Below are 14,026 nucleotides of genomic sequence, written 5' to 3'. Positions count from 1 at the left end.
AACCTTCTGGGACCATTGCCACTGAGCGAGATCAGGTATCAGCCTTTACTCTCAACGAAGTTGGGCACTAAAGATTATTTAAGTTTGAAGAAAAATGAACACTCAAATTTTTAAAATCACGAATGAAGAGGTAACTCTTCGTTAACGGTGAAACAAATTAAACTCAAGTGTTTTCTTAGGATTTTTCAGTGTACCGTGAAGTAATTATTGAATAAGATGGATGAATGTCTGTAGTTACTCAATAAGGTGGATGAATGTCTGTATTTCCAGCAAACCTTTTTTTACATTTTGTGTGGTGTTGCCCAACGAACATTCGCTTCGTCGGTTTTGTCTTGACTGATGCCATAGTCTAAAGTCTAAATACAAACTTGTAAGTTGTCACCAGCGGTATCCGTTTTTAGTTAGCGTTTCCCTAAAGTAGTGTACGCTACTCACTAACCTTGCACTAAAAAAATTCCAACTGAATTTCATCAAAGTCTCTTTTTAGAGTGTTGTCCTTCATCAGGCCTACAATCAACATTTATTATGTCTCGGAAAGACAGCCAAAGTCTGTGAAAAACACTTTTTCGGACTTACAATGCCGCTGCGTCTACGATTCGTGTCCTAATTGCTTCAAGATGTTCAGTAATTTTACGTTACAAAACAAGTTCCACATGACATTTCTGTCACATCGTGTAGTAGTCTTTACTAATAGATTACATCCTGTTAGCAAAGACAGTTCAGACACGATTGCAACTGCTCTGTAATTCACAGCTTACCATGAAATTCAATCTATAAGAAGTGGTCAAACGAAAACGAGACAGACGAAAGAAAAACAAGTATGCTGTTAATTATTTTAGAAGTACTCGCCTTATCCTTTAATACATTCATTTCATTGTGAGGCAAGACGGTCAATGCCTTCATGGAAACATGTCTGCGGTGGGCTAAGGAACCTTGATTGCACACAGGCATGCACCTCTCCATACGAAGCAAATCGACGGCTACAAACGTCTTTCTTCGGTGCTCCAAAAATATGGAAGCCGCATGGAGAGAGATCGGAACTCTGTAGAGGATGAGTAAGAGTTTCCCAGCGAAACTTTCGCAGCACAGTCAAAAACCTTTTCAGCATGTAGGCCCACCAACAGTGAAATAAATGTATTAACCGATATAGGGATTTCTTTTGAAATAATAAACGTTTTGCTCACTTTATCTCGAACTGTCTCGTTTTCATTTGACTGCTCCTAATACGTAACTAATTGAAGAAAGTATTACCTCGTATATTGCAACACAATTCCAGTTGGTGGGGAAACATGTCAATATGTGTTACGGAAGCTTCATATCTCTCGCTTCAAGGTGAGAATAGGAGACGTACAGATAAGACTGTCGCTGTGGTGCCCGTGAACGCTCAAATAACGTCCATTATCTTCATTCGCAAGGGAAGCACCCAATCGCACCCCCTCAGATTTAGTGGTAAGTTGGCTCATTGATCAGCCCATCAAAAACTGAATGCATATCAGACATGAAAACAGGAAGAAGGTATACTGATCTGTGGGAAAAAGAAGCAAAATAGAGACGGTGAACCATCCAAATTTAACATGTACAATGCCGAGGAACGTGATTGACGGTAGCGTCGTGGATGTGTGGTCATGGTGTTGGACTGCGAAGAGGCAGATCCGGGTTCAAATCTCCCTCGTGACTCATATAGTTTCTTCACAAAATTATGAACTGTCCATCCAGTCATTAACGTGCTTGTTCACTGTATTCATATTTGTGTAAGTGTCGTGACGTAATGTCCGCTTACAACAGCGACATGTAACGAACGGATCTCCAGACGTACGTACCTACTCTTTGTTCTACGCAGGTACCACATGGAAAACGGAACGCAAGAGGCGTAGTAAGTTTGACTTTTGAATTCCTTCGTCGTAACATAGTTCACACCTGTTTATCTGTTGCTTCCATTTCTGTGAGGGCTCTATGCCGCATCTCGCCTCCTCTAACTATTCGTCACATTTATTTGCGACGGTAATATATTCTTACCACATGACTCATATTCTGTGATGAATAGTGAGAGCAGGTGAGATGCCGCATAGACCTCTCACAGAAATAAAAACAGCAAATAAACGGGAGTGAGCTATGTTACGACGATGGAAATCAAGAGTCAAAACTTGCAAAACGAAGCGGAAGAGACATAACATGTGACACCTGTCTAGAAGAAATTGGAGGTACGTACGTCTGGAGGTCCCTTCGTTATATGTCGCTGTTGCAGACAGGCATTACACCACGACACATACACAATCCTGACTTCAACAACAGACACGTCGATGACCGGACGGACAGTTCGTAATTTTGTAAAAAAAAATATATATATATATATATGGGGCACAAAAGAGATTTCAAACCCGCATCTCACTTTAACACCGTGACCACAAAACCACGACGCTACGGTTGATAATGTTCCTCGATATTGTACATATTACATTTGGATGGCTCACTGTTTCTTTCTTGCGTCTTTTTCCCACTATTCAGGACACTTTCTTCCTGTTTTCATGCCTGATCTGTGTTCAGTTTTTGATGGGTTTCCCAAATGCCCAACTTACCACTAAATCTGAGGGGGTTGCGGTGGAGAGTTTGCCTTGTCAGGATTAGGGGGAGAAATTCACGATACGAACAGACACAGCTTGCTACTAAAATGGAAATACTTTTGTGTGTAATCCACCAAATTTAACCACTTACTGCTCTAATTTTTGCGCACTCTAGTCAACTACGACTTTCGAAGGCTATTGGTGTCCACCAACTTTTGTCACCATTTCGATGTCGATATCACATTACTATTTCATCAAATTCTTTCGCCCCTTTACTGAATGAATATTTTTAATAACACCATGATGTCACTATTGAGAATCTTCTTTCTTCACTTGGTTGCGAGTTTATTTATTGAAGTCTTTGAACGGAAGGGACTACATTCTGTTGTATTAAACTGAAATGTTCTTTGCAATTTACATCCGGGCCGTGCAGTCGCTGGCGACGGCTTAGAGTGCCAGTTCAGTAAACAACTTTTTCTTATAGCTTATATTCGTCAGCTCCTTGCTTAAATCACTACATTCCACAACCTGTAGAGATTTCAGTATGGACACACCCAAAAGTTGCACATCGTCACTCAAGATAGCTAGTAAACTTTCACTCTGGTTCTATCTATCAGAGATCATCCAATAAAATATCCCGCTAGCAATTTCTCGAATTTGTTACCACGTGCCGTCAGATATGGAGTTCGATCTTCCAGCTACTTTAGACAGAATGCGGATCGTCTAGGAGTTCACTGATCATGGTTGTAATAAAAAAATTGAACCTCTTTTTTTTACTACAGCACTGGACAGCGCAGTTTTAGACATCCAGTAACCTTACAAGAATTTCGGCCGCTGAAAATTCTGCAGTAGGTTATTTGGATAAAAGAAATTCTTACTGCGATTTCACTCCGCATTGGTATTCAACTTTTTGCGATTCATAGCAATAGGAAGGAAAGTACTTTTTTTATGTCTCCCGACTTTTAGGATTTCCTTCTTTCATTATTCCGCGGGACCGGATGAGAGAAGGTAATAACGCAGCCCGGCGCCCGCAGCGCCGCGCCGGCCTGAATGTTAATCACGGCCCATTAATGTCGGATTCCGTCCTTCCCTACTTTTATCAGACCATCAGGCTGTGCATATTAATGACTATTGTGATCTACGAAGGTTCGTATTGAGCATGTTTCAGCGCGTAAAGTTTACGATTTTTAAATTTCGTTGTAACGCTCCTCATTGTGGAAAACAGTCTTCATGTGATTTGAACGCTACATCAGAGTAGACGGAAAAGAATGGGATCAGCAAAAAAAATTTAGTTACACAAGAAAACAAAAATCCTTCCAACAGTTTTTCTAGAAGACATATTAGGTCATTGTCATAAACAGATCACCGTCGTCATCATTTCACAGTTGTGGATATATTGTTGAAATAAATTATTAGACCGTGTTAAATACTGCAATGTCGGTCGAAAGTACCATATTTTCTGTAAAGTCAAATCAGAAATGTAACAAACATGGAAGACATTTTTGTTCACAATTCGTAATGTTACTGATGTATCCTTTCTGCAGGATCTCAAGAAAATGTCCTGAGTCTTTTTACGTATGTGTCAGTCTTCCCCACCTGCGGCTGGAACAGAGTGGCCAGTTGTTTTGCCAGTGTATGTAGTGAGTTGGACAATTTTGACCGTTTATACGATGTGCTGTTGTGTTTATTTAGGGATGAACTAAAGGTAGAAAGTGAAAATCATAGCCATCACACAGTCTGCGAACTTAAACCTCTCGTCAGCCGCGTAACTGGTGGAAGGTGACCGTCTCGAAATACCAAGGTGCAGCTCACATCTGAATTAATGTTTCTATCGACTTTACCTGTAGAATACGAGGCTCATGCACGATCTTGAGTGAGCGATGACTTGTCGCAAATTTCTAAGAGGGGATCATATTTCAGATTCCTTTTCAAATTAAGAGAAATCCGGACCAGTTCAGTCCGTAAATTCTAATGTTCAAGTAGTATTTGTTTGGAATTGTCGTGAAAGTACTGAATTCAAATATTTTTGTTTTGGTATACAGTAATGTTCACTTCTAACAATGGCCTTATAAAATTGGAATTAATATAGGTTAATGGATCACTTAATATATTCCGCTTTTCACACATGCTTATATTTGCGTATATGATCTAACACTTCAGTTAGCCCTTCAAGTCTATTAGTTTTAATACTACCGCTGAACACTTAATTCCACGTGCCTCAAGTTGTTCGATAAACTCAGCCACTTATCTGAAAAAATTATAAAACCGACAATGTCACCAAACTACCAATAACGGCAAGTTAGAATAGCTTCATGAACAAAGCTTTCGCTATTTCACCCTCTAAAAAAGCAACATGACAACAAATCTAATCCTGAGGTATCGTGAATTTTTCAAATTCTGGTGTTAGTCCACCGTCCCACACCGTTCAAGGAACAATGTCCCGTGGCCTACGAGCGTCAGCGCCAAATATGTCGTCACAACGCGACGCTGGAACAGAATGTCCACCAGCATTTCTGCACCGTGCCTTAAACAACCGGTCAACCTACCCACCAGTAGTTCTCATTCAAACATTCTATCAAAATTATTAAAATAGCCCACTATTCAGAATTACCGCTTCGTTAATACACGGTTTACATGCGAAAAAATAGGCATTTGAAAGCCAGCCTCTTTGAGTCCTCACACGTGCACCGCTCATCAAACGAAAAAAGGGCAACCATGAAGCCAATTAGTGTGTTTATCGCATGGCTGTCGTCATAATTGCTACAGCTATAACGTAATCGGTATTCTGACTTCGTTTGTAAATTTGCCACACATAATAATTATTAACAGTGTTAATGGCATTTGGCTTTTATAGGTTGTAAAAGATTTCACTCTGAATTTGCACCGTATCTCCATTAATATTTGTAGCTTGAACAGTCTCAAATAATCGCTGAAATTTCCTCCTCGAAACAAGTATGATAATGTAATCTGATTCTCTATAACTCTGTTACGTAATATGGAAATTAACTTTCTGAAGAGTTCCGCTCCAGAGGCTTTCAGGTAAACAGAACTTTGGTTTTTTTCCCGCTCACGTCGTGAACAGCAAAGTTTGTTACCTCTCAGCACAGTGCGCCCGGACCACCAGTCGAAGCTCAGCCTCAGCTTCTTAGACTAGCGGTACTATGCACCGCCCATTCCTTCCACGTAAGCCTTGGAGCCGCACACTTACAAGTGTGTATTTTTGCAACGAACACAGAAAGGTGTACACAATTTACGCGCCTCCCCTCCCCCTTCCGCCCCACCACACCATCCCAAACACAAATTGCTTCCCTGTTTCCATTTATATGTCCATATATCGCCAACCAGGACATCCAGTCGACTCCAAACCTATAAATCCATTCCAGTCCTGAGTTCAGACTATAAAGAAAGCATAGGAACAGCGATATTTGCACGTTTCAAACATGACATTGTTTGTAACGGCCGTCCGTTGATTTTACGAAGGCCAAATTTGACGACGTAGGCAGTTGTTAGCATTCAGGACGCGTACTCCAGATCTATTACATCATTCATGAAGGCAGACAATTCGCGTGCTTCTTCCTTCATCTTAACTTTCTAAAACAGTAATAAAATTTTCTTATTAATTCTCTATATATAAAAAAACCACAATTTACGATATTTTTCATTTGTTTTCAGCCTACCACTTATACCAATCAAAGGAATTACGACGTTAGCTGCTATTGGGAACTGAACTAAATCAGTGGGGAAAGTTGAAAATTTGTACCGGAACGGGGCTCGAACCTGGATTTTTCAGTTTCTCGCAAACGGTTACCTTGACTGCCTCGGTCATCCGGACACGATACGTGGCCAACCAAATTTACCAACTAACTCATACACTACTAATGTAGTGCCCCTGTCCATTATCCTCAATACTCGCAGATATCGTTGATTCCGTAGGAATTTGAGGTTCTTCGTCCGAAATAACAGACACCACATATGTATAATATTGTTTGCAACTTGGTGCGACAACTTATTTACGGGACGCGTTGTATTCATTTTGGCATGTCACATCAGTACTCTAAGCACACATAGTTATAACATAAACCGAAAGCAAACGGATATTATCAGCATCTATATACATACTCCGTGCCATAGGGTACCTGTACCACCACGGTCGTTTCCTTTCCTGTTCCACACACAGAGAGAGCAAGCAAACGACTGTCTATATGCTTCCATATGAACCCTGATTTCTCATATCTTATCGTCATGATTCTTAGACGAAATGTATATTGGCGGCAGCTTCAAATGCTGGTTCTCTAAATTTTTCGAAAAGAACATAGCCTTACCTCCAGGTATTCCCATTTGAGTCCCCAAAGCATCTCCGTGACACTTACGTGTTGTCCGAACCTACCGGTACCATACACTGGTGTCCTAATTTAAAGCAACAAACGGAAATTTGCCTTTATATTTCCACAAAACAGTATAAACAGTTGACAGTAGAGTGGAAAAAATGTAAAGAATACAGAACGTAAACAGTTGCAACATGCATAACGATAGACAATAATGCCCTTCGTAACTTTTTTTTCAACTGAAAGGATTTACACACACATTCCGACAGCTGGCTAATGTGCTCAGTATGGGGTGAGACCACGCGTGGCAGGGTGGCACTACGTCTGGCAGCAATAAAGGCCTGACAATGACGGAGCATTCTGTGAATGTCATCAGTCTCATGTTGAGGCAATAACGCCCATTCTTCCTGCAGAGCTGCTCGCAAATCTTGTATAGTAGTTGGTGGGCTCTGAAGTGTAGTAACTCGTCTCCCTAGTGCGTCTTAGACATGTCCTATAGGATTCAAATCGGGATAGCGAGCAGCCCACGCCGTGCTTGTAATGCCTCTCGTTTCCAAGAAAACATCAACCACCCTGCTCTACGTGGTCGTGCATTATTGTCCATCAAAACAAAGTCAGGGCCCACACCAACTCGCAACAACCGCACATGAGATCCCCAGGTCTCGTCACGATACCTGACAGCCGTTAAACCTTGCCACTTCACCAGTAGACAAGTGTAATGTGCTGCGCATACATAGAAAGAAAGATCCCTTATCATTTAGCTACAGTATAGCAGGTCATCAACTGGAAGCAGTTAATTCCATTAATTATCTGGGAGTACGTATCAGGAGTGATTTAAAATGGAATGATCATATAAAGTTGATCGTCGGTAAAGCAGATGCCACACTGAGATTCATTGGAAGAATCCTAAGGAAATGCAATCCGAAAACAAAGGAAGTAGGTTACAGTACGCTTGTTCGCCCACTGCTTGAATACTGCTCAGCAGTGTGGGATCCGTACCAGATAGGATTGATAGAAGAGATAGAGAAGATCCAACGGAGAGCAGCGCGCTTCGTTACAGGATCATTTAGTAATCGCGAAAGAGTTACGGAGATGATAGATAAACTCCAGTGGAGACTCTGCAGGAGAGACGCTCAGTAGCTCGGTACGGGCTTTTGTTGAAGTTTCGAGAACATACCTTCACCGAGGAGTCAAGCAGTATATTGCTCCCTCCTACGTATATCTCGCGAAGAGACCATGAGGATAAAATCAGAGAGATTAGAGCCCACACAGAGGCATAACGACAATCCTTCTTTCCACGAACAATACGATACTGGAATAGAAGGGAGAACCGATAGAGGTACTCAACGTACCCTCCGCCACACACCGTCAGGTGGCTTGCGGAGTATAGATGTAGATGTAGAATTTCATGTACAGGTGTTCGTGTGGTCGACATAATCCCTGCCCGCACCATTAGGGATTCTCCTCGATATCGGTCTCTTTCCAAAACGTTTGGGTCCCAAAAGTGAGTCCCACGTTCTATCCAGTTACGAATCTCGAGATGAAATCGAGATCCATCTGTGAAAACAACATTGACCTCTGCTCGATCGTCTAGGTGGCATACTGTCGACTCCCCTCTAGACGTCCTCTTCTGTGCAGAGGCATCAGAGGTACACATGCAGCAGGTCTCCAACAATAAGTGTCATTCTGCCTAAGCATGCTGTACACCGTTCGCCTCGATACAACACGTCCAGTGGATGCTGCGAGGTCAGATGCTAGTCGTCCGTGCAGTACGAAGGCTGTCCCGTCGTGCCCTTACAGCCAAATGACGGCCCTCGGCTTTGGATGTCACACGTGGTCGGCACTCTCCTGCTCGTCAGGATACAGGTTTGGTCTCTATAAACCGTCACCTCATCCGAATAACAACAAAACGATTCAGATAAGTCATCCGGCCGTAACAGTTTGCGATTGTCCAGTTTCCATTTTTCCTATGGCTCCCCACCATAAAGAGTCTGGTAGGTGTCTTCTCTGTGTCATACTGCATCGTCTGTGACACTGTGTACGCAGCGATTGCGGATGTGATGTGGGACTACCCGGCAAACACTATCCCATTTGATAGGTGCTCCGATGTCGTAGTTGGCGTTGTTGTCTGTTGATCGGATTGCATTCTTCTGTGCAGAACATGATCGTACTGACATCTGTTGGCAGTCTGTATGATTATATCGTGAATTAGACACATGACGGGGCAATAGTGGTTAATTTTGGACGCCAGTGTATCTGGCAGCCCGCCTCTGAATTGCTTCGATGTCTTCCTTCAGTGCAGCCTGGTGGGGATCTCAAACACACAAGTAGTACCTAAGATTAGGTTGCACAAGCGTCCCATATGCAGTCCCCTTTACAGGTGAGCCACACTTTCTTAAAGTCGACCATTCGCCTTCCATGTCACAGAGCTCATATGCTCGTTCCATTTCATATCGCTTTGCAACGTTACGCCCAGATATTTAAACGTCAAGCAGACCATCGCTAATGCTGTATCCGAATATTACGGGCTTGTTTTTCCTGTCTGTCCGCATTAACTTAGGGCAATATTTTCTACAATTTTGTCCAAGTGATCTTGTGTCTTCTTGCAGTCATTTTCGACACCTTCCCGTGGACCACAGCACCCTCAGCAAACAACCGCAGACTGCTGCGCATCCTTTCCGCCAGATCGTTTACGTGTATAGAAATTAACAGCGGGTCCTAGGACACTTACTTTGCTTGAGCGCCGTTCCGCCAGTGCATTTTTGCTGGCGCCTCTGTGGGCCAAGGTTACGATCGACAACATCGGTATCTGCGCAGACCGCACTCTGCCGTGCGGCCATCACGTCACGGTGGCCGCAGCCGGCGGTTTGTCGTCGCTGGAGCGCGAAAAGCCGCATCGCGAGGGCGCATCGAGCCGATTTCATGCGCAGATATATGCGTCCTCTATCAAGCGCTCCGCGGCTGTCGCTCTCGATCATTCGGACGACTTTTTTTTATCGATCACTCCTCCTCTCCACCCCCGCCTCCGTCACTCAATCACACATACGAGTATAGGTGCTGCCAAACTAGCAGCAACTGTATTGCTGCTTATACTGGCTGTAACGGAATGACGTTTAAAAATATGTGTAATAAAATGGAATACCTACAGCCGTCCTTACGATGTTATTTATTATATGGCTATCAGTTTCGGTGATTTATTACATCTTATTCAGGCCTTCACTGAAGACTGCTGAAGCACCGGAACTGGTAGCCATATAATAAATGACATCGCAAGGACGGCTGAATGTTTTCCATTTCATTACACAAGTGAACGGCCTAAGTCGCTCAATCTCCAATCAGAAGGATGGACATAAAAATCTTTTAAAATATTGGTTGTTTCTAGAGGATGAATCTTTCATCTACCTCTACATGCATACTCCGCAATCCATGGTATGGTGCTTGGTGGTGGCTACCCTCAACCACTACTATTCATTCCCTTTCCTGCTCCATCGTTCATGCAGCAGAATCATACGAACATACCGTCATCTGACCATCGCACACAGTTTCGTGTGGACAACATTGTAATAAGCATCCCTGGCGTAGAGAAATCTGAAAGACTTGAAAGCTAATATATCGCCAGGACCTAAGGGAATCCCAATTAAGTTTTACAAACCGTACTGTACAGCATTGGCCCTTTATTTAGCTTGTATTTATCGCAACTCTCTCGCCGAGCGCAAAGTCCCAAGTGACTGGAAAATACATAAGAAGGGTAAAAGAACGGACCCGCAAAATTACAGGCCAATATCCTTAACATCGGTTTACTGCAGAATGCTTGAACATATTCTCAATTGGAATATAATAAATTTCCTTGAGACAGAAAACTTGTTCTTCACATATCAGACAGATTTAGAGAACATTGTTCGTGCGAAACTCAGCTTGCACTTTTCTCATACGATATCCCACGAACTATCGATGTAGGGATACAAGCGAATTCCATATTTCTAGATTTCAGTGAAGTTTTTCACACGATGCGACACTGCCGACTGTTAACGAAGGTACAAGTATACAGAATAGTTTGCCAGATGTCTGAGGGGCCCGACACTGAGTGTTCAGCAAAGACATATTGTTGAGTACTGTTCGACTGTTCGGGATCCACACCATGTCAGATTTAAGTAAGACGTCAAAGCAGTTCAGAGATGTTAATTTTAAATTAACAACAGCCTCAGTTGCAATGTTTACCTAGATTTACCTAGGTTTCAGATGGGATAAACCAACCTTCGTCAGAATAAAAGGAACAAGTACGCATGACACACTATCGTGCATGCGCTCTCGAGGCTATAGCCAGTTCCACTACAACATCCGTTGCTTCCGTGCTGCGGTCGCGAAGTGGGACCGAGGCTATTTCCCAGATAAGTTATTGCAATATGACGATGTATTACTATATTATAGTTTTTAGTCTTTGACGTTGTCCATTATGGACAAATCGTAATTCCTTTTATTCTGAAGAAGGTTGGGTTATACCAACTGAACTCTAGATAAATATAGGTAAACGTTGCAACTGAGGCTGTCGTTAATTTAAAATTAATATTTATGCAGATGCTGACAGGGCCGAGAAATGATGAAAATATTAAAATTCAGTTCAGAGATAGGCTGCTAGATTTGTTACCGGTAGGTTTGAACAACACGCAAGTATTACGAAACTCAAATGAGTGTGACTGGAGCGAAGGCGACATTGTTTTTGCTTGTTGTTGTTGTGGTCTTCAGTCCTGAGACTGGTTTGATGCAGCTCTCCATGCTACTCTATCCTGTGCAAGCTTCTTCATCTCCCAGTACCTACTGCAACCTACATCCTTCTGAATTTGTTTAGTGTATTCATCTCTTGGTCTCCCTCTACGATTTTTACCCTCCGCGCTGCCCTCCAATACTAAATTGGTGATCCCTTGATGCCTCAGAACATGTCCTACCAACCGGTCCCTTCTCCTTGTCAAGTTGTGCCATAAACCCCTCTTCTCCCCAATTTTATTCAATATCTCCTCATTAGTTATGTGATCTGCCCACCTAATCTTCAGAATTCTTCTGCAGCACCATATTTCGAAAGCTTCTATTCTCTTCTTCTCCAAACCATTTATCGTCCACGTTTCACTTTCATACAAATACTTTCAGAAACGACTTCCTGACACTTAAATCTACACTCGATGGTAACAAATTTCTCTTCTTCAGAAACGCTTTCCTTGCCATTTCCAGTCTACATTTTATATCCTCTCTACTTCGACCATCATCAGTGATTTTGCTCCCCAAATAGCAAATCTAATACACTCAGCATCACCCGACTTAATTCGACTACATTCCATTATTCTCGATTTGCTTTTGTTGATGTTCATCTTATATCCTCCTTTCAAGACACTGTCCATTCCGTTCAACTGCTCTTCCAAGTCCTTTGCTGTCTCTGTCCTTTACACTTAAATTTGGCATATCAAAGGTACCATAAATCTCCCCTTTCTCGAACAAGTCCTGACGTGTGTAACGACGTGCTCATCTCGGCTGTGGGGCTAACGGTCTCGCGAGCGCTGGGGAACCCATTTGCCAGCGCAGCCGTGCCGCTTGGCGAGCGACAACTTACGGGTGGTCGCTACCGCACAGTAGCGCACAGCGCACATGGCGGCGGTCGCGACAGTAAACCGTGCGCCTAATGGCCCCTGGCTGGCAGGCGCCCAGGGCCGCCACAGTACTAAGGAGGCGCCGGCCCTCACATGCATTCTGCAGCAGCGCGGCAATTCACTGTGCGATAAATTCGTCCATTCTCGCTGGCCTCGTAATACAGCAACTCTGGACTTCGGCTGCCTCCGGAACTTCCACAGTCTACATATACTCTACCCAAGTGTGTACTGAATATTGTAATACACCATTGCTTCCAGCATGAAGTTTCTGCGAAGTAACATGGTTATAAAACCTAATGCTCGCTTAGCGTTTAAGGGCGTTTTTGAATGCGGGGAATCTCGTTAGAACATCCAGATTTATGTTTTCACAGTTTTGCTAAATGACCTAACTTTCTCAACCCTCCTCCAGTTGAACAAGTGCAGATTCTCTAATGATGATAACTTCGAACAAATGTTAAATTCTGAACTAACTACCTTCCTTATACCTGGATCGTCATACAGAAATTACAAAAAATTAAAGTTTCCTCGTGTGCCGTTTGTTACTTGAATAAAACCATTTGTCACTATTGATTAAATATCGAAACTTTGGCACAACATTGAAGTGAATGAAATGCTACATACCATTTTTCCTGATTATGTTGAGAGTTACGGAAGAGGTTCAAAATGGTTCAAATGGCTTTGAGCACTATGGGACTTAACTTCTGAGGTCATCAGTACCCTAAACTTAGAACTACTTAAACCTAACTAACCTAAGGACATCACACACATCCATGCCCGAGGCAGGATTCGAACCTGCGACCGTAGCGGTCGCGCGGTACCAGACTGTAGCGCCTAGAACCGCTCTGCCACTCCGGCCGGCTACGGAAGAGGAATTATTACTTAAAATATTACTCAAAAGGGTCCTGTCTGTATCCTAAACTTACTCCACCAACATACAAAAGTTTTTCTGCAAATAAAATACTCTCTTATTAGCTATAAACACACTATGTAGCCGGCCGCTGGTGGCCGAGCGGTTCTAGGCGCTTCAGTCTTGAAACGCGTGACCGCTACGGTCGCAGGTTCGAATTCTGCCTCGGGTATGGATGTGTGTGATGTCCTTAGGTTAGTTAGGTTTAAGTAGTTCTAAGTTTTAGGGGACTGATGACCTTAGATGTTAAGTCCCATAGTGCCCAGAGCCATTTGAACCATTTGAGCCACACTATGTAGACCTTGTCAATGAAGTTAAGGAATTCTGCTACCTAGGCAGTAAAATAACCAATGACGGACGGGGCAAGGAGGACATCAAAAGCAGACTCGCTATGGAAAAAAAGGCATTTCTGGCCAAGAGAAGTCTACTAATATCAAATACCGGCCTTAATTTGAGGAAGAAATTTTTGAGGATGTACGTCTTGAGTACAGCATTGTATGGTAGTGAAACATGGACTGTGGGAAAACCGGAACAGAAGAGAATCGAAGCATTTGAGATGTGGTGCTATAGACGAATGTTGAAAATTAGGTGGACTGA

At 42.8% G+C, this 14,026-nt stretch overlaps 1 protein-coding gene across 2 annotated transcripts in view; it reads left to right on the top strand.

The window, feature by feature from the left end:
- LOC126457734 (neuromodulin) overlaps positions 1-14,026 on the top strand; it is an 895,299-nt gene that overhangs the window by 362,270 nt on the left and 519,003 nt on the right. The gene's annotated exons all lie outside the window — the stretch shown is intronic.

The sequence above is a fragment of the Schistocerca serialis genome, chromosome 2 (genome assembly GCF_023864345.2).
Source record: "Schistocerca serialis cubense isolate TAMUIC-IGC-003099 chromosome 2, iqSchSeri2.2, whole genome shotgun sequence".
Taxonomy (NCBI): Eukaryota; Metazoa; Arthropoda; class Insecta; order Orthoptera; family Acrididae; genus Schistocerca; species Schistocerca serialis.
Note: the sequence above shows the minus strand (reverse complement) of the source record. Positions and strands in the feature narration are given on the sequence as shown.